This window comes from Staurois parvus, unplaced genomic scaffold (assembly GCF_062004578.1).
Source record: "Staurois parvus isolate SC_StPar_1 unplaced genomic scaffold, SC_StPar_1.0 ptg000548l, whole genome shotgun sequence".
NCBI classification, from domain to species: Eukaryota; Metazoa; Chordata; class Amphibia; order Anura; family Ranidae; genus Staurois; species Staurois parvus.
This window is the reverse complement of record NW_028318344.1, coordinates 1,225,106-1,245,054: the sequence shown is the minus strand read 5'-3', so window position 1 is coordinate 1,245,054 and position 19,949 is coordinate 1,225,106. Positions and strand designations below refer to the sequence as shown.

General features: G+C 44.5%; 1 protein-coding gene across 2 annotated transcripts in view; it reads left to right on the top strand.

Annotated features, from left to right (window-relative positions):
- Positions 1-19,949, top strand: part of LOC149451113 (sulfotransferase 2B1-like) — a 135,269-nt gene that overhangs the window by 49,217 nt on the left and 66,103 nt on the right. The window lies entirely within an intron of this gene.

Sequence of the window (19,949 nt, the reverse complement as noted above, 5' to 3'; positions counted from 1 at the left end):
TCAGTGTTATACTAAAGGCACTACAGTAGTAAATAAAAATAGTAGATTAATAAAAAATAGAAAAAAAATATGAAAATGTCGTGCATTTGTTAGTGCATGATAAAAAAACACAAAGCAGGGTTTTTATTAACCACTTGCTATTGCCATATGACGGCTACGGCAAGGTCATCCAGTTCTGGTAGGGTGTTCCTGAACCACGCACCCCCACCCACCCCCGTGTGCCCCCAGGGGCATGCACCCGGCGCTTTCTGTGATCTCTGTGTCCAATCACATGTCATGGTAAAGGGCCAATCACAGAGGCATTTTACACGTGATCAGCTGTGTCCAATCACAGCTGATCACGATGTAAACACACTTGCCGGTTATCGCCAGCACTTTCCTCACTTGATAGCCAATAGCCGGAAAGTTTGAAAGGAGACATCTACACTGATAATCAGTGCCCTGATTATCAGTGCAGCCCCAAAAGTGCCCAGCAGTGCTGGCAATATGTGCCCATCAGTGCTGCTGCTCTGTGCCCTTCAGTGCCACCAGTCAGTGCAGCCTATCAGTGCCACCTATCAGTGCCCTTCAGTACTACCTATTAGTGCCCATCAATGCCGCCTATCAGTGCCCATCAATGCCGCCTACCAGTGCCCATCATTGTCGCCTATCACTGTCCACCAGTGCCTCATATCAATGCAGCCTCATCTGTACCTCCTACTCAATGCCCACCAGTGCCGCCTCATCATTACAGTCTATCAGTTACCATCAGTGCTGCTTATCTGTGCTGTCTCATCAGTGCCCTTTAGTGCTGCCTATTAGTGCCCATCAGTTCTGCCTATCAGTGCCACCTATAAGTGCCCATCAGTCCGCATATCAGTGCAGCCTCATCAGTGCCTCCTCATCAATGCCCACCAATGCCGCCTCATCAGTGCTGCCCATCAGTGCTGCCTATCAGTGCCCATCAGTGCAGCCTCATCAACCCACAACAGTGAAGGAGAAAAATAACCTGTTTGCAAAATGTTTTAATAGAAACTGAAAAAAAACTTTTTTACATTTTTGGTCTTTTTAGTTTGTTTAGCAAAAAGTCTGCATATTTGGTTTTAGTTAGTGAGTTAGAAAGTATAGATGCCATTAGGTGAGCATATCATCCAGGAAACTAGCGTGTTCATATGGAGAAGTTAATATGATCAGACTTCATACTTCTTTTAGTACAAGTTTTCTTCAAGGACTAGTAGCCCCAAGGCTGAATGAGCCCTTGAGCCATACAGAAAGGAGCTCTATATGGAAAGGAACATGGCAGAAAGTAGAAAGAACATAATTAAGGGAACTTATAAGGGGAACTTAAAAGTAAATGGCTACTACCAATAAAAGGATGGGTTCAAAGGAGGGTAGTTATGTGTGGGTGCAGAGAAGGGTGACACTCACCTGAATATAATGGACAGTTGCAGTCTTCTAAAGATCTTTTAACCCTTCTGTTTTATTTTGTTATTGTCACAACTTAACTGGTGGAAGTTTATATTGCGATATTGTATCTGTTTAGCACCTGTAACACCCCTCTGACCGCTAAAGGCTAGTGGGGCCACCAGGGATAGTTGGGCTAGCATTTCACCTCAGGGTGTAGTGCCCAGGGAATAGTGCAAAATGTGTACAAAATCAAATCACTTTTTGGTGCAAAGCAAGCGATTATTGATGCTCACTCAAAGCTCTCTCTGGGAAATGCAGTTCAAAAGCTCTTGATTACAGTAGAGTTTCTTTCTTCTCTGGACTACAGTTCCCACAGTGCAGTGCTGCCTGACTAGTCTATGGAATTCTTGCTGCTCAGCATCTCCCTCCTCTTGCTGATATAGCTGTTAACCAGTTCAGTACCGCAGGACAGCAGCTACAGAGACCAGCTTCAGCCAGCATTTTTTGTCACTCACTCTTATTCTTAGCCAAGCACCTGGCTACACAGTAAGTGATGGTTTACATATACAGTATGTTTATTGGATGCGGTTTGAACTGCATCCAATCCGCATGACACATGAAAAAACATTGCTTCCTATGGTACCTGTTCACATATGTCCAGTGCACTGCTGGCAGGGATTCAGTGCGGTTTGAAAAAGAGTCATGTATGATTTCTGAGCAGTGCCTTCAGGTTCAGGTGTGGAATACAGGCTTCTATGGCAACCATTTCTAATCCTGTCCTGAACCTGATGTAAACCCGACATGAATCGCTCAACAACTACTGTATCAATTGGCTGTGAAACTCGAGCTTCAATCCGCACCACACATGTGTGAATCAGCTTTAAAGAGCACAAACTAAAAAGAACAGGCAGTTCTTTTGTAACCATTCAATCACATTGGCTTGCACTACTGGAGTTCTCAGTTTGAATCCAAACCAAGACACTACCTGTATAGAGTTTACATGTTCTTCCTGTTCTTGTAAATATATGCACATATAAGTAAAACATGCAGCACTAGTACAAATCTAAAATTGAAGCATGCGAACTTGAAATGTGATAATCAAAAAACGACAAAGCAATCATTTCCTAAAACCATACATAAAGGGGATTGTCAGATAAAATAGGCATCCAGAGATGTGATCAATGGTGATGAATATACAGTATGCGTCCTAAGTTATTATTATAAAGTGCACAGTGAAAACGTTCAAGGCAAAATAGTGAAAAAATTGGTGACTTCTGTGACCATGTTCCTTATTGGGAGATGAGTGTAGATTGCACTAACCGGAAAGCGCGATTTAATGCGCGTTTGAGTGATTAACCATTTGCCGCCCACCCATATGGCGTCCTCCTGCACATGCGCAGATTGCGCTCCTGCAGAGGGGCGCAGCGGTGCGATTTGTCACCGGCCGTGTACTTCGGACACAGCTGATGACAGATCTGAGTATCGGCCCTGTTGACCAATCACAGCAGGTCACATGACAGCTGTATACAATGGATGGATGGATGGCGCTGAAACCTGAAAACTGGCCTGGGCAGGAAGGTGTAAAATTGCCCGGTATTGAATTGGTTAATAACCAACTCCTGGTCATCCACATATGGAAACTGGATCTCAACGGGGATCGTCTGGCCTGCGTCAGCTAGGTAAGTATCGCACCCTCAGGGTCTCCAGGTACCAAGGAAAGACAATCTTCTCTCCAGCAGGGGGAGCCTGTCTCACCATTAATGCAGTAGCCACCAGGTCATCATGTTATGCCTTGAAAGGGGGGGGCTTGGGAGTAACGAGCCAGAATACAGAAAATCCTGATAGTGTAGTACTCAAAGGGAGGAGAACGTGCAAGAGCACGAAACGCGTTAGAGAGGTGCCCTATACCCTGTGACTTCACACTGCATGGCCCTCGTGGATGGCTGGTGGCCATTTTGGATTTCTCCCTGCTAGCTCTCAAGTGCAACATGTGAGTTCATACTCTTGCTATATACCCCCGTTGTTTCTAATAAAGTACTACACTATCAGGATTTTCTGTGTTCTGGCTCGTTACTCCCGAGCACCCCCCCTTCCAAGGCATAACATGATGACCTGGTGGCTACTGCATTAATGGTGAGACAGGCTCCCCCTGCTGGAGAGAAGATTGTCTTTTCCTAGTACTTGGAGACCCTGAGGGTGCGATACTTACCTAGCTGACGCAGGCTAGATGATCCCCGCAGAGATCCAGTTTCCATATGTGGATGACCAGGAGTTGGTTATTAATCACTCAAACGCGCATTAAATCGCGCTTTCCGGTTAGTGCAATCTACACTCATCTCCCAATAAGGAACATGGTCACAGAAGTCACCAATTTTTTCACTATTTTGCCTTGAAAGTTTTCACTGTGCACTTTATAATAATAACTTTGGACGCATATATTCATCACCACTGATCACATCTTTGGATGCCTATTTTATCTGACAATCCCCTTTATGTATGTTATTAAGTAGTGATTGCTTTGTCGTTTTTTGATTATTGCATTTCAAGTTCGCATGCTTCAATTTTAGATTTGTACCAGCGCTGCATGTTTTACTTATATATCCACTATGGAGGCTTCTGAGGTTCGCCTTTTCATGCTAGTCGCTCTTTGATTCCTATCCAGCGCTCGTATTTTGCCGTTTTCAAATATATGCATATATTCACCAGCACACCAAGGATCTCCAAAGCGTTGCACCTTTTCTTCTGTGATCATTCTGCAGTAAAAGCCTTTTTTGACCATTTGGAGATCCTTGGTGTACTGGCGAATATGTGTATTTATCTGTGATGTTTCCAGTATCCAGCTGGTAGTCGCTACAGCACCTGCTATCGATGAGCCCGGTTTCCAGGAATGTGTGCAATGGGAATATAGACAAGACTTCCTGTTTTTGTGTCGGGTTCCTCTGGGTACTCCGGTTTCCTCCCATAATGCAAAGACATGCTGGTACAGTATGTTAATTGGCCCTATGATGTGTACATATTCATGTGAGGTGGAAACTTTAGACTGTAAGTTATTTGAGGGCAGGAACTGATATAAATATACAATATCTAAGGTACTATGTAAATTGTCAGCACCATATGTACAGTATACCTTAAACAAATAAAGAAAAAAAATACACACAACCCTTCACCTTCACTGTGTTGAGACCATAAGGAATGTTGTTAAGCAACAGGCAGAGTAGCAAAGGTCACCAGATTCTTGAGTTTCACTACAAAATTGTCAATTGTGGTATTACATACATTATATTGTTTCCACGCTTTATGTGTCCATTGGAAGATTCTTGATGCAGATTTTCCATGATAACTAGGTCAGCTGTCTCAAGTTGATATGCTAATATATGGAAAGATAACCTATAAAATCTAATTAGCTTAGCGGAACAGAAGAATAGGAAGCCTTTCCATGGCATACTTGACAGCTATTCCATAATAGAAGTTACTAGGTTATGGAAATATCAATGAAACTATGTCCTCTGTTTGTGTTATATAGCATTTTTATTCATAGAATAACTGATATTTATTTTACATATATATTAAGCTGACATTTACAGCATTTACTAGCCATGAAGTTAACTGTTGACTTAGGTTATTTGACTTTGCGGTTTGACAACTTAAGCTCCGGAAGGATTTATCCCCTTCATGACCAGAGCATTTTTTGCTATTTTGTGCCACTTTAACTGGCAATTGTGTGGTCAGGGGGTCAAAGAAAGAAGAAAAAAAGGAAAACAAATAAAAATAAAAAAAAAAAGTCTAGAGTAGGAGAAAAAATAAAAGTGTCCTCCAATTAACGGGAGTGTACATAACCAAGGTTAGAAGGTTAGCAAAAGAGAATATTCTGTAACTCAAGGATATTATGATAAATCGGTACAACGGGTGATAAAGGTGTAGGGATGATGTGTGTGATTAACTGACTATGTAGATGATGAAGGGTTACAGACCGTAAGTATCAAACAAGGTTAACCAGCTAACACATCATGCTCGTTTTGTTCCGAGAGCCAAACCATACATGATGTAACCCAAAAGGAGACTGTGAGGGAACGGGTCAAAATGTAAAGAGTACCAATGGTAGTTCCTCAAATAAGTTTAGGCTTACCCTTGTAGGGTGAGTTAAATAGTGACAGAGATTCCCAGAGTGAGAGGAGGAGAAGAAAGCAAGGGGGAAAATAGGCTAAGGAACTAGGGAGTTGGAAAGGGTGAGGTGTCCCAAGGATGATGCGACCAATACCCTGCGAAATGCCAAGTATGTAAGGGGTGAATAGTTGCCATGACTTTATTACTGCTTTGTTAAACTCAGAAGGTAGGCTGTGTTTAATCCAGGGTTGCCAGGTATTTTCAAATTTGCCAATCTGATCCTTTTCAATAGCTGCCATCTTAGCTTGTATCAAAAAGCGGTTCCTTCTGTGTTTCGTCTCAGCCAAAATTAAGGAGGGAGATTTCCACACCTTAGCTATCATTTGTTTCATGGCTGCCAGTAATGAGATCATAAGTTTAAATTGTTAGTGCATCATTGACACAGGTTTCAGGTTAAGGAGAGCAAGTGATGGGTCTGGCTGAAGAGGTAACTCAAACAGCTCAGAGGCAAGTGTAAAAATAGTCTTCCAATAGTCTCAGACCACTGGACAGTCCCACCAGATATGTAAATGAGTACCCGGTCCTGAACAGCCATGAGAACAAAGAGTGATCTGGAGGGAATTTTGCAGTACCATCTGGTAAGAACCTTATAATTGGCTTCCACCGCAACCAGATTGGGTGAACAGGCCTTGGTTGCAGACCAAATTTCAGACCATTCTGTGGTGTCAAAGGTGTGTCCTAGTTCTTTCTCCTACTTACGAACATATGAAGAGGTGCCCTCGTCAGGTTTAGCTAGTATGTGATTGTAGAGTATAGAAATTATTATTATTATTATTATACAGTATTTATAAAGCGCCAATAGTTCACTCAGCGCTGTACATTACAAAGGGGGACAGAACATGTGACAGAACAATACCAATACAATGCAAAACATGAGGGGATCGAGGGCCCTGCTCTTTCGAGCTTACAATCTAGAAGGGATGGGATAGTGGTACAGGAGGAGATAGCTGTGGGGGATGGAGTGGTAGGAAGAGTGGAGGAGGTCAGCAAGTTAGCAGGGGGTGAGGTAGGCTTCCCTGAAGAGATGGGTTTTCAGGGTGCGCCTAAAGGAGAGGAGAGTAGGTGATAATCTGATGGGTTGGGGCAGGGAGTTCCAGAGGATGGGTGACACCCTGGAGAAGTCCTGGAGGCGGGCATGGGAGGAGGAGACCAGGGAGCTAGAGAGAAGGAGGTCTTGTGAGGAGCGGAGTGTGCGTGCTGGGTGGTACTTGGATATTAGGTCAGTGATGTAGTTCGGGGCAGTATGGTGGACAGCTTTGTACGTCAGTGTTAGGATTTTAAATTTGATCCGTTGCGCAATCGGAAGCCAGTGGAGGGATTGGCAGAGGGGGGTGGCGGAAACAGAGCGTTTGGAAAGGTGAACGAGTCTGGCAGCCGTATTCAGGATCGACTGAAGCGGGGATAGCCAGCGGCGAGGCAGGCCAGTGAGGAGGGAGTTGCAGTAGTCGAGTCGTGATATGATGAGGGAGTGGATGAGCTGTTTAGTGGTTTCTGGGGTTAGGAACGTGCGGATTTTGGCGATGTTGCGGAGGTGGAGTCTGCACGAGTTTGTTAAAGATTGGACTTGGGGCTGGAAGGATAGGTTGGAGTCCAGAATGACACCAAGTACTCTGGCCTGCAGAGCGGGTTTGATATTGGCGTTGTTGGATGTGATGTAGAAGTCAATGGGGGGTGGGGTTCGGGCTGGGGGGAAGACAAGGAGCTCGGTTTTGGAGAGATTCAGTTTAAGGAAGTGGAGCGACATCCAATCTGATATGTCGCTCAGTAGGTGTGTGATTTGGGCAGAGACCGAGGGGGTGAGGTGGGGGGTTGAGAGATAGATTTGTGTGTCGTCGGCATAGAGGTGGTAGTTGAAGCCGTGAGAGTGTATGAGTTGGCCAAGGGAGGAGGTGTAGATGGAGAAGAGAAGGGGCCCAAGGACAGAGCCTTGAGGGACCCCAACAGAGAGGGGGAGTGAGGGGGAGGTGGTAGCATTATAGGTAACGCTGAAAGAGCGTTGTGACAGGTAGGATGAGAGCCAGGAGAGAGCAGAATCTCTGAGGCCGAGGGAGTGTAGTATTTTGAGGAGGAGGGGGTGGTCAACTGTGTCGAAGGCCGCAGAGAGGTCAAGGAGTAGGAGCACTGAATAGTGGCCATTAGCTTTGGCGGTTAGAAGGTTGTTGGAGAGTTTGAGTAAGGCGGTTTCGGTGGAGTGTAGGGGGCGGAAGCCAGACTGTAGGGGATCGAGGAGGTTGTTGTCGTTGAGGTGAGAGCATAGGCGGGTGTAGACGAGGCGCTCGAGGAGTTTAGATGTAAGTGGGAGCAGGGAGATGGGTCTGAGGTTGTTCGGGTCATTGGGGTCCAGGGAGGGCTTTTTAAGTATGGGGGTGATGTGTGCATGCTTCAGTGGGGAGGGGAAAGTGCCGGAGGAGAGGGAGAGATTAAAGATGTGGGTGAGGGAGCGTAGGATGGAGGGGGAGGGAGGTCGTAGGAATTGTGAGGGGATAGGGTCGAGGGGGCAGGTGGTGAGGCGGGCATCAGAGAGGATCTTGGAGACTTCCTCGATGGTAGTAAGGTCAAAGGTGCGGAGTGTTGGGGGAGCTTCAGTATGAGGAATGTAGGGTGGGGTGGGAGAGGAGGTCAGAGCAGTGGTGAGGCCGTGGGAGAGGGGTGAAGAGGGGGTAGCTAAGTGAGGGGGAAGGGGGTTGGAGGGAATTTGAGCAGCGACGAAGTCCCTGCGGGTAATGTCGAGGGGGAGGGGGGATGATGGGGTAGCTGTGTGAGAGGGGACGGGTTGAGAGGGCGTGTGAGTTGCGGCAATGTCCTTGCGAATTGTGTCAATCTTGTTTTTGAAGTGATTGGCAATCTCAAGGGCGGTGAGTGAGGTGCTGGGTGGAGGTGGGGGTGGAGAGAGTAGAGAGTTGAAGGTGGAGAAGAGTCGGCGAGGATTGGAGGAGAGGGCCTTGATGAGGGTCAGGAAGTAGGCTTGTTTGGCTGCGTGGAGGGAGGAGGTCTAGGTGCGGAAGGCAGATTTGTAGCAGGTGAAAGCTTGTTGGGATTTTGTTTTGCGCCATAGTCGCTCCAGGGCACGACTGCGTCGTTTGAGGGTTTTGGTGTGATCAGTCTGCCAGGGCTGGAGCGGTCGGAGTCTGATGTTGCGTGTGGTTAAAGGCGCTAGTGAGTCAAGGGCTGCTGACAGCGCGTTGTTGTAGGCAATCATAGCCAAGTCGGGGCAGGACAGGGGGAGGATGCGGTCGTGGAGTTGATCAGCTGCAGAGTGGAGGGGGGCAGGGTTAAGGTTGCGGAGGTTACGGCTGGTAGTAGTGTGACATTTGGAAGGGTAGGTGTTGGAGGACGAGGCGATAGAGAAGGTGATCAGGTTGTGGTCAGAGAGAGGGAAGGGGGTGTTAGTGAGGTTGTGGGGAGCGCAGCGGTTGGAGAAGACAAGATCAAGGATATTACCGTCGGAGTGGGTGGTGGATTGTATGCACTGTGCAAGTGCAAAGGAGGAGGTTAAGTGGAGGAGACGGGCTGTGTCCGGGTTGTCAAGGTTGACAGGGATGTTGAAATCCCCAAGAATGATGGTGGGTAGCTCAGAGGAGAGGAAGAAGGGTAGCCAGGAGGAGAAGTCTTCCAGGAAGCAGGGTATGGATCCAGGAGGCCGGTATATCACAGCAATCTTCAGGGGGGTTGGGGAGAATAGTCGGACGCAGTGGGCCTCGAAGGAGGAGAAGGATAGGGAGGGGGGGTTTGGGAGGACTCGGAAGGTGCTCTGCGGTGACAGGAGCAGACCAACCCCACCACCTTTACGACCGTTAGGTCTGGGTGAGTGGGTCCAGGTGAGACCTCCATAGGAGAGTGCAGCAGGGGAGGTAGAGTCAGTGGGCTGGATCCAGGTTTCCGTGATCGCCAGGAGGTTGAGGGAGCGGGAAACAAAGAGGTCGTGGATGGCGGTAAGCTTGTTGCACACCGATTGGGCGTTCAGGAGTGCACATGAAAACGGGGGGGAGATTTTAGGGAGCAGGGGGACAGATACTAGGTTGCGGTAGGACATGGAGGCGGGAGGGTGTTGTGCGGGTGAGGGAGGTGGTGGAGGGCCAGGATTTGGGGAGATGTCTCCCGCGGCTAGGAGGAGGAGAAGGGTGAGAAAGGTGGCATGGGAGCGGGATGTGCAGGAGCGTGAGAAACTCCTAGTGGAGGTGTTCGGGTCAGTGGGAGAGTGGAATAATAGGAGGAGGTGGTGGGTGCCATAGAGGGGCGAAGGAAGCAGTGAGGACACAATATACAAATGTTTAGGAGGACCAGAGGGATATAGTGAATGGATTTTGGGAATGGAGGAGAGGAAAATGAGGAGTAGAAGAGGCATTTTGGGGGTGATGAGGGCAGTAGTAGGGAGATGAAAGCAATGAGGGGGAGATGTGCAAGTTTTGGGGTGGAGCAGAGGGGTAAAGAAGTGAGATCTTGGGAACAGAGGATAGTAGTATGAAGAGGAGTGTATTATATAAAGGTACACAGAGTGGGACTCAGGCATGTAAGAGATGTTTCCCAGGGTGTTTGCTTGCAGTCTGTCCAGCATGCAGTAGAGTTTCTTGCTGTTGTTGTGTCTTTCTCCTGCTTTAGTTCAACGGCTGTGTTTAACTGCTTCAAACTCTTTCGAAGCCGCACTCCATCAGAAGCCGCACCCCCATCAGAGACTGTGCCCCCCATCAGAGATCTCCCCCATGAGCTGATCTGAATTTATAGGGAGATGCTCAAATGAGCATTCAACTCCACCCCAATTAGAAGCTGATAAGGCTCACATGAATGTTGGGGGATGTCTCATAGGAACCAGGCTACAGTCGTAAACTGGGTGCAACTGAAGGTGAGGACTGCTCAACATACACACAAATATAAGTACACCATTTGTTCTGAATATAACAGGAGTGAAAGTGAGTTTGAGGTAGGAGAGGTGCATTTACCCAGGAGAAAAACAGCAGGAGTCAATGCGTTTGAGTTAGGAGTGGAGGTAGGAGAGGTGCATTTACCCAGGAGAAAAACAGCAGGAGTCAATGCGTTTGAGTTAGGAGTGGAGGTAGGAGAGGTGCATTTACCCAGGAGAAAAACAGCAGGAGTCAATGCGTTTGAGTTAGGAGTGGAGGTAGGAGAGGTGCATTTACCCAGGAGAAAAACAGCAGGAGTCAATGCGTTTGAGTTAGGAGTGGAGGTAGGAGAGGTGCATTTACCCAGGAGAAAAACAGCAGGAGTCAATGCGTTTGAGTTAGGAGTGGAGGTAGGAGAGGTGCATTTACCCAGGAGAAAAACAGCAGGAGTCAATGCGTTTGAGTTAGGAGTGGAGGTAGGAGAGGTGCATTTACCCAGGAGAAAAACAGCAGGAGTCAATGCGTTTGAGTTAGGAGTGGAGGTAGGAGAGGTGCATTTACCCAGGAGAAAAACAGCAGGAGTCAATGCGTTTGAGTTAGGAGTGGAGGTAGGAGAGGTGCATTTACCCAGGAGAAAAACAGCAGGAGTCAATGCGTTTGAGTTAGGAGTGGAGGTAGGAGAGGTGAATTTACCCAGGAGAAAAACAGCAGGAGTCAATGCGTTTGAGTTAGGAGTGGAGGTAGGAGAGGTGCATTTACCCAGGAGAAAAACAGCAGGAGTCAATGCGTTTGAGTTAGGAGTGGAGGTAGGAGAGGTGCATTTACCCAGGAGAAAAACAGCAGGAGTCAATGCGTTTGAGTTAGGAGTGGAGGTAGGAGAGGTGCATTTACCTGTGAAAGTAGAGAAGGCATAATTAGATTGCTGTGTTTAACTGCTTCGCACTCTTTCGAAGCCGCACTCCGTCAGAAGCAGCACCCCCATCAGAGACTGTGCCCCCAGAAATGGGACCTCTGGCCATGTCCACTGAGCCACGTCATTAAAATTGTCAGGGACTGCTTAGCAACCAGCAACTGTTGAAACAATGAACACTTTTGTGAGCAGTATGTAATATACAGTATTGTGTATATAGTGCAGGAGTCTCTAAGGCAGAGGGGAAGGGGTGTGCAATGCACAGAATTCATTCTCAACAAAAACCCCCCCTCCCAACAGCACAAATGTGGTCTTCCCGCCCACAACAAATCTTTCCTGCCCAAACCTCAAATTCCCCTCTTACACCAAAACCTTTTTCCCTTTGCTCATCACAAGCCTTCCCAGCATAATCCACCCTTCTTCCCCATCCCAGGACCTATCTCCACCCGCCCTCAATTCCCCCTCCCAACACAAATCCTCCTTCCCTCCCAGAATAAATCCTCTTCCACCCCCAAATCCTCCCGCCCAGCACAATTCCCCCCATTCCAGTACAAATCCTTCCGCACCCAATTCCTCTTTCCAAATCCCCCGCGGCACAAATCCTCCTTCCCTCAAATCAACCTCCCAGCACAAATCCTCCTGCAGGGTGCTCGGGGTCCCAAACACTGTGATTGCCTACTCTGTGACAGCCACCATCTCTTTGATTCGGGGGGAGGGAGAGAAAGAGGATACAGTATGTGATGGGGGTGCTTTGATAGGGGAGAGGACTTGTGCTAGAAGGTGGGGTGAGGGGAGGACTGGACACACAAATCCTCTCCCTGCTTCTCGAATAAATCCATATCTCCCAACTGTTCTATTTTGGAGGGACCTTCCTGAAATTTTAATAAAATCTTGGTGTCTCGTGAATCTGGGCTGAGTCTTGGAGCTCAGTGCCAAAGTAAGTTCTGGCACTTGGCTCCTGTAACTCTCCTGACAGGAGCGTGCCAAAGTGGGCAGCCAGGGCACTTGCCCCACATCCTTTATGCGGTGCCAGGGGTCCCAAAAACCGTGATTGCCCACTCATCTCTTTGATTTGGGGGAGGGGGGTAAGAGTATATGTGATGGGGGTGCTTTGGTAGGGGAGAGGCCTTGTGCTAGTGGGGGGGGTTGCATTTTCTCTATCTCTGCATCTTCTGTACCTGCCCCCCCTCCACCCCCTTCCTGGTTACTGTGTCCCCCCTCCTCTGTATCCATCCATAAGCTAAACACAGACCTCAGATCATCAGCAAGGCTCTTGAAGTGCAATGTTCCTTTTCTCTGGCTCCTCCTCTTGTCTGTGTACATGAGAAAATGTTCTGAAAACAAAATAAGCAACCACACCTGAGGACTGGTAAGCAGTACTATATTAGTGTAGCCACACCAGAGACATTTGTTATGCTACTTGTTGTGCACATGTATTGCAGAGCTCTTGCATTGTAGCAAAATTTACTTTGAAACACCCAAAAATGGCCTCCACAGTTTACCTCTGTGGGATAACTACAGAAAGAGGGACATGTACCAGCCATTTTTTATTACAATTCCAACTGACAAAAATAAAATAGGGTGTCACCAAATTCAGGTAGGAGCTGTACCTGCATATTTATCAAAGCCGACACTTACAGTTGCACAATATTAGGTTTAGATATCTTTTAAATCTCATAAGGGGTTCATCTGCCTGTCAAAGATTGATTATCTTCATGTTTAAAGTTTACAGTCTGCATACCAAATAATCCCTGTGTTACTTTTCATGAATTTTTATGTAGTCTATGCAATATAAATAATTGAAACATATCCCTGTAACAGGATACATAATTGTAGCTGGAAATATGGAGGCTACATCATGCTATTGAATTATAATTCAAGTCCACAAAGTACCATGTGTTTCAATAATATATAGTAAATACATAAATATTAAAATCTAAGTATAAAGAGCAATAGCAAAAGATGAAATGAGCAAATCATCCAAAGCTACAGGGGTCTAGCTGGTAGTCGTGTTATTTAAAGTGATCATGACAGTTGATGAATTGTGTATTTTAAGTTGTTTGCAAAAATCATGGTGCAATGTTAATTTTAATGCATGTTCAAAAAAAGATTACATTTCTGATGAAATGTAATTTGGTAGTAGCAAGCCTTCTGGGGGTCTTTGTTCGTTGTTTCATTTGATTGAACTGAATCCCAGGGAGAGCACAACTGAAATAAATAGTAGTACATAATACATTTTGTATTAAATTAGTAATAAATTACTGGAAATTGTGCAGTTCCATTGTCTTGTAGTGTAGGAGAGGCCAGTCATGTCTGAAATTCCTTTGCTTTGTCAGTGGCACTCAGCAGCCAGTTTTAATTTTTTAATATATAGTTTTATTTCATCATAAACAAAGCACTAGAGGCAAAGCTCTAGCGGCATAGCTGCAGGCCATAGACTGCCCACCCTTCCACAATGGGAGTGGGTGTAACCAGAAGGATGTGGAGGGGGGGGAATTCTAGCAGCAAAAATTATACGAATTATAGAATGTGTGGCAGTACATGACTGTTAAGAAGTGTAGGCATAAAGCCACCTCCACTTAACAAACAACCTTGTACCTTCATAACAAATAAAACACAGAAACATTTGTGAATTGGAAGGGCGAGGCCACAGCTTTATTTATCACTTATAATTACAACTTTAATAAAGGCTCCAACATGAAACATAAGATTCAAAATTCAACGTGATAGTCACAGCCAAGCTGTGAGCACCCAATACCAACATAGCATAGGCACCTGTTCCAACCACCAGTTCAGGACATGCACAGTCTTCACACGGACCACTAAGGTTATTAACCAGACCTTTATAGCTGGCAGGGTAACAAACCACCAGTAAAGCCGAAAAAGCGGTAACAAAAGAAATGAGAGGTTAGTAAGGCATTTTGTTTTTTTGTTTTTTTTTTTTTTAAATCAGTAGTATTGCTATTATTAGGGACGAAGGGTGGAAGTTTCTCGTGTAGGAGCAGAAGTCCAAAGAGGAAGTGCTCCTACTCACTGATTCTAATATACCCCCACACTTAGCCCATCCACCTTAGACCTTAAGGGGAAACCCCCCACTAGCAGCTGCCATGCTTCTAGCCTTTCAGGAAACCCCCTCACTAGCATGCGGGGGCAGCTTCGAGACCTTGCCACGGTGAAAATGTAGGAGAAAGTGATAACTGGTCTCCAGCTCAGGGTCTGGGTCTTGCCAGTAACCAGAAGGCTGAGTGTGCAGATGTTTATAACCCTTATGATGTAGGACCTGACCATAGTTCAGGGCTCTACCCTCCCGAGGAGTCCATGTGTGGTTGCAAGGGAGCAGTCAGAGCAATTCTGCCCGCAATTTGAAAACATGTTGTGGCAATGTGAAAACGCTGGATCGTGTCAAGGTGCCATTCATTTCAATGGCACTTGAAAACATGCAATTTTGCTACGATTGTGGTTTCCACGTGACAAACGTGCCACACTTGCGCAAACAAAATTTTATGTATTTATTTTTTTATTAGAGATGCAGTGAGGTGATACAAAAATAGGCAATGGACTGTCAGCAACAACTGCCTAATGCACTCTGGTCACCTTAAGCTGAAAGATATAATCTGAAAGAAAAAGGGAAAAGTCCCAAATTAATAGAAAAATGTAGCTAAGGTGTTAACAGTTGAAGAGCTAGCTATCAATCAGTTGTTGTGGACAGATATTGGTCTTTACAAAGTGTACACATCTGTGAACACAAGCAGGGCATGCAAGAACATGTACCTTAGCTCAGCAATTCAAAGAACTTAAAGTGCTTTTTATTTTTGCAGCCAATTTGGGATAAAACCTAATTTATATTTGTTACGTGTTGACATTTAGGGTCCATACACACTGGCTTAAAAAAAAACATTGCTCCTAGAGAAGTTTAGTGTTTTGCATGTAGAAGCAATCAATGTCATTTAGTGTGTCAATGCACATTAAGATGGCTTAGAGGCACATTTTAAGCTCAGTATTTAGAGGCAGAAAAAACCCTTCTGTTTTGTGTTTTTGAGAGCTGTTTTCTGGCAGAAAAAATGCTAAACGCTGCTAAAAGCTCCTAAACACTAGTACAAAAAACACCTCAAATTAGCATTTTTTTCTTCCAAAAGTATTGGTGTTTTTTTAAGCCAGTGTGTATGGACTCTCACATAGCAAACATCTTTAAAAAATGAAGCTGATCTCTTTTAAATGTTCTGTACTGGAATTTCCAGCACTGTAAAATCTCACTAGTTCTCTTTGTCTATAAGGAAGCTGGGCAGCTGTGTTTCCCTAATATCCTTCCCTGTACTGTGAGGGCATATCTTCATTATTGTTCTTAACTAGATCTGAACACTTTCTTTCCCAACAAAGGTAAAGGTTTAGAAGCTAAGCTTCTTACACTGTATATTAATAAGGACAGATTTAGGACAGACTCACTCCGACATTGTTCAAAATTCCTTGCAATTAGCCATGCCACCTTCTCCTGAGAAATGTCTAAAAGGCAAACATTTCTATAATTATTTTTTCAAGGTGTGCTGTGTAAAAGACAACACATAATAAATTCAGGCCTCAAAAATTCCACATTCCATGTGTGTATTTACATGGGTCTGTGTGTATATGTATCTGGGTGTATGTACTGTATCTGTGTGTGTGTACATGTGTATGTACCTATATATTTGTGTATGTACACGTGTCTGTGTGTACTTGTGTCTGTGTATGTATATGTGTCTGCGTGTGTGTGGGTACATGTGTCTGTGTATAAACATACATGTATGGGTGGTTTGGACAGGTTCAGGATGCTGTGGTTATCATTGGTGGTAGAGTATGGGACATTTGAGGTACTGCTGGGTTGAATAGTAGGTAGGATATGCTTGGTAGAGTTATGGTTTGGTGAGTGAAAGTTTATGGGGGGTTATGGTTGTATGCGGTACATGGTCTTAGTATGATGGAGTATTTAGGGGGACATTGGAAGCCCTGATGTAATGTGGGGGGACTCTGGGGACCCTGATGTAATGTGGGTAACATTTAACAGTGTCATCTCATCAGATAATTTAAAAGGGCATGTTTAGGGGCAGAATTAGGGATGGTGCAGGGTAAGGGTTGGGTGGGGCAACTGGTGGCAAGTAACTCTTAAGACCTGGCTAGTAGCTGAGGACTTGACATTTTGAGCCCTGATAAATGCATAGGGGTTTATTTACTAAAGTTGGAGAGTGCAGAATTAGGCTCACTTCTGCATAGGAAGCAATCAGCTTGTTCAATTAACCAATTGCCATTCTGAGGATTTACCCCCCTCATGACCAGGCCATTTTTTGCGTAACGTTGCTGCCTTTACTTTAACTGACAATTGCGTGGTCATGCAAAGCTGCAACCAAATGAAACTTAATTCCTTTTTTTTTACCACAAATTAAGCTTTCTTTCAGTGGTATTTGATCACCTGTGTGGTTTTTATTTTTTTGCTCTATAAGCAAAAAAAGACTGACAATTTTGAGAAAAAAAGCAATATTTTGGACTTTTTGCTATTAAACATGTCCAGTAAAAAAATGTAAAAAATCAAATTTTGTCATAAATTTAGGCCAAAATATATTCTGCTACATTTCTTTGCTAAAAAAAAAATCCCAATACGTGCAAATTAATTGGTTTATGTGAACGTTATAGCATTTACAAATGGTGATATAGATAATGGAATTTTTTTTTCCTATTAGTAATGATGACAATCAGCGACTTTTAGCAGGACTGTGGGACTGCGGCAGTCATTCTGACACTGGGGGGTGAACTAACTTGGTGTCATTGACATCCCCAGTGACACCGAGTGATCAGTGCTAAACAATAGCACTGACACTGTACTAATGGCACTGGGCAGGAAGGGGTTAATGTGAGGGGAGATCAAAGGGTTAACTGTGTGCTGGGAGTGTTTTACTAGGGGGTGGGGGGGTGCTTCACTGTAAGCAATCTTCCTCCCCATTGAAGATGCTCGGTAATCACCGGGCTCCGGTGGGTAATTATTAGCCGGGACCCGGTTATTGACATCCACACGGATGGCGGCACTGGTAAGGCGTGCTCGGCTCACGCACACCCCCTACTCGGAAATGCAAAATCACGTATATATATATATATACATATATATATACATATATACACGTGACTTTGCGCACAGGTGCCGCCCTGTAGCAGTATATCTGCTATAGGGCGGTCCTTAAACAATTAAGCTTTGCAATAAAACCTGGAAGCTGATTGGTTTCTATGCAGAAGTGAGCCTGATCTTGTACAGTGGGGATCGAAGGTTTGGGCACCCCAGCTAAAAATTTGTATTACTGTGCATAAAGAAGCCAAGGAAAGATGGAAAAATCTCCAAAGGCATCAAATTACAGATTAGACATTCTTATAATATGTCAACAAAAGTTAGATTTTATTTCCATCATTTACACTTTCAAAATAACAGAAAACAAAAAAATGGCGTCTGCAAAAGTTTGGGCACCCTACAGAGTTAATATCTTGTACTGCCCCCTTTGGCAAGTATCACAGCTTGTAAACGCTTTTTGTAGCCAGCCAAGAGTCTTTCAATTCTTGTTTGAGGTATCTTTGCCCATTCTTCCTTACAAAAGTCTTCCAGTTCTTTGAGATTTCTGGGCTGTCTGTCACGCACTGCTCTTTTAAGGTCTATCCATAGATTTTCAATTATGTTGAGGTCAGGAGATTGTGAAGGCCATGGAAAAACCTTCAGTTTACGCCTCTTGATGTAATCCCCCGTGGATTTCGAGGTATGTTTAGGATCATTATCCATTTGTAGAAGCCATCCTCTCTAACTTCAGCTTTTTCACAGATGGCATCAAGTTACCATCCAAAATTTGCTGAAATTTTATTGAATCCATTTTTCCTTCTACTCGTGAGATGTTCCCTGTGCCACTGGCTGCAACACAACCCCAAAGCATGATTGATCCAACCCCATGCTTAACAGTTGGACAGAGGTTCTTTTCATTCAATTCTGTGCCCCTTCTTCTCCAAACGTACCTTTGCTCATTCCGGCCAAAAAGTTCAATTTTAACCTCATCGGTCCACAGAACTTGTTTCCAAAATGCATCAGGCTTGTCTATATGTTCATTTGCAAAGTTCAAATGATGATTTTTGTGGTGAGGACGTAGAAGAGGTTTTCTTCTGATGACTCTTCCATGAAGTCCATATTTGTACAAGTATCTCTTTATAGTGGAATAGTGTACCACAACTCCAGTGTCTGCCAGATCTTTCACGAGGGATCGTGCAGTCAAACGTGGGTTTTGAATTGTTTTTCTCACAATCCTGCGAGCTGTTCTGTCTGATATTTTTCTTGGTCTTCCAGATCTTGCTTTAACTTCCACTGTTCCTGATGACTGCCATTTCTTAATTACATTCTGAACAGAGGATATTGACATCTGAAAATGCTTTACTATCTTCTTATAGCCTCCTCCAGCTTTGTGAGCGTCAACTATTTTCAGTTTCAGTTTTCTAGACAACTGCTTAGAAGAACCCATGGTGCTGATTGTTGGGGCAAGGTCAGATGAGTCTGGGCATTTAAAACCTTTGAGATTGACATCACCTGGTCTTCCCAGACGATGATTGAGAACAATCCATGACACTGGCAGGTCTTAGCTTGGCAAAGGGGGTAGTGCATGCTATAAATTCTGCAGGGTGCCCAAACTGTTGCAGACACCATTTTTTTGTTTTCTGTTATTTTGAAAGTGTAAATGATGGAAATAAAATCTAACTTTTGTTGACATATTATAAGAATGTCTAATCTGTAATTTGATGCCTTTTGGAGATTTTTCCATCTTTCCTTGGCTTCTTTATGCACATTAATACAAATTTTTAGCTGGGGTGCCCAAACTTTCGATCCCCACTGTACTTTCCACCTTTAGTAAATAAACCCCTTAGTGGGGTTTCCATCACGAACTGATCAAAACAACTGTGAAACACTCCACTTTTTTAAAGAGCTATTAAATACATGTTTTTAATTTTGGGTCTGAATATTAATTTGTACATTAATTGTCTCCATGTGTATCGCTAATTCTTTTTATTGATTTCTCACTGTTTGGTTTATTTTAGTGCTGTCTTGTGGTGTTTCTTGATTTTGACCAATTTATTTATTTATTAGGCTAGCTGCCCTTCAAATGAAAATATAATCTGCTTTGCTGATGCACATTGCTAAGTCATATTCCACTGTTGTCAACATTTTCAGCAAACCTTCCATGATCTTTCACCTCTGCTCAGTTGAAAGCCCCCACCCCTCACTTCTGATCAATTGAAAAGTCGAATCACCTCCAAAGTCAATCAAAATCTACAGATGTTGCTAACAAAAAAAGAACCCTGTGGCCCTGGCTTCTGCCACTTACAGGAGGCATGGGTGACATCACTTCCTGGTTTCTAGCACTCCAGCTTTTTTAAATTCCAGATTTTTAAATTGCCTTTGTGATCTATATGATATTCTTAGTGTTTATTCATAAATGAAGAGATAGTAAACATGAATTTGCCGTGCCTACTACCACTTTGTGGATACACAGGAAGCTCTGTGTACCAAGTATTTCCTGTTCAGTGCTACCGAATGCAGCTGCAGAGGACAAGAAGAATGTGGACTTTGTGACCTCGATATCTTTCTATATTTCAAAAGTGGAATA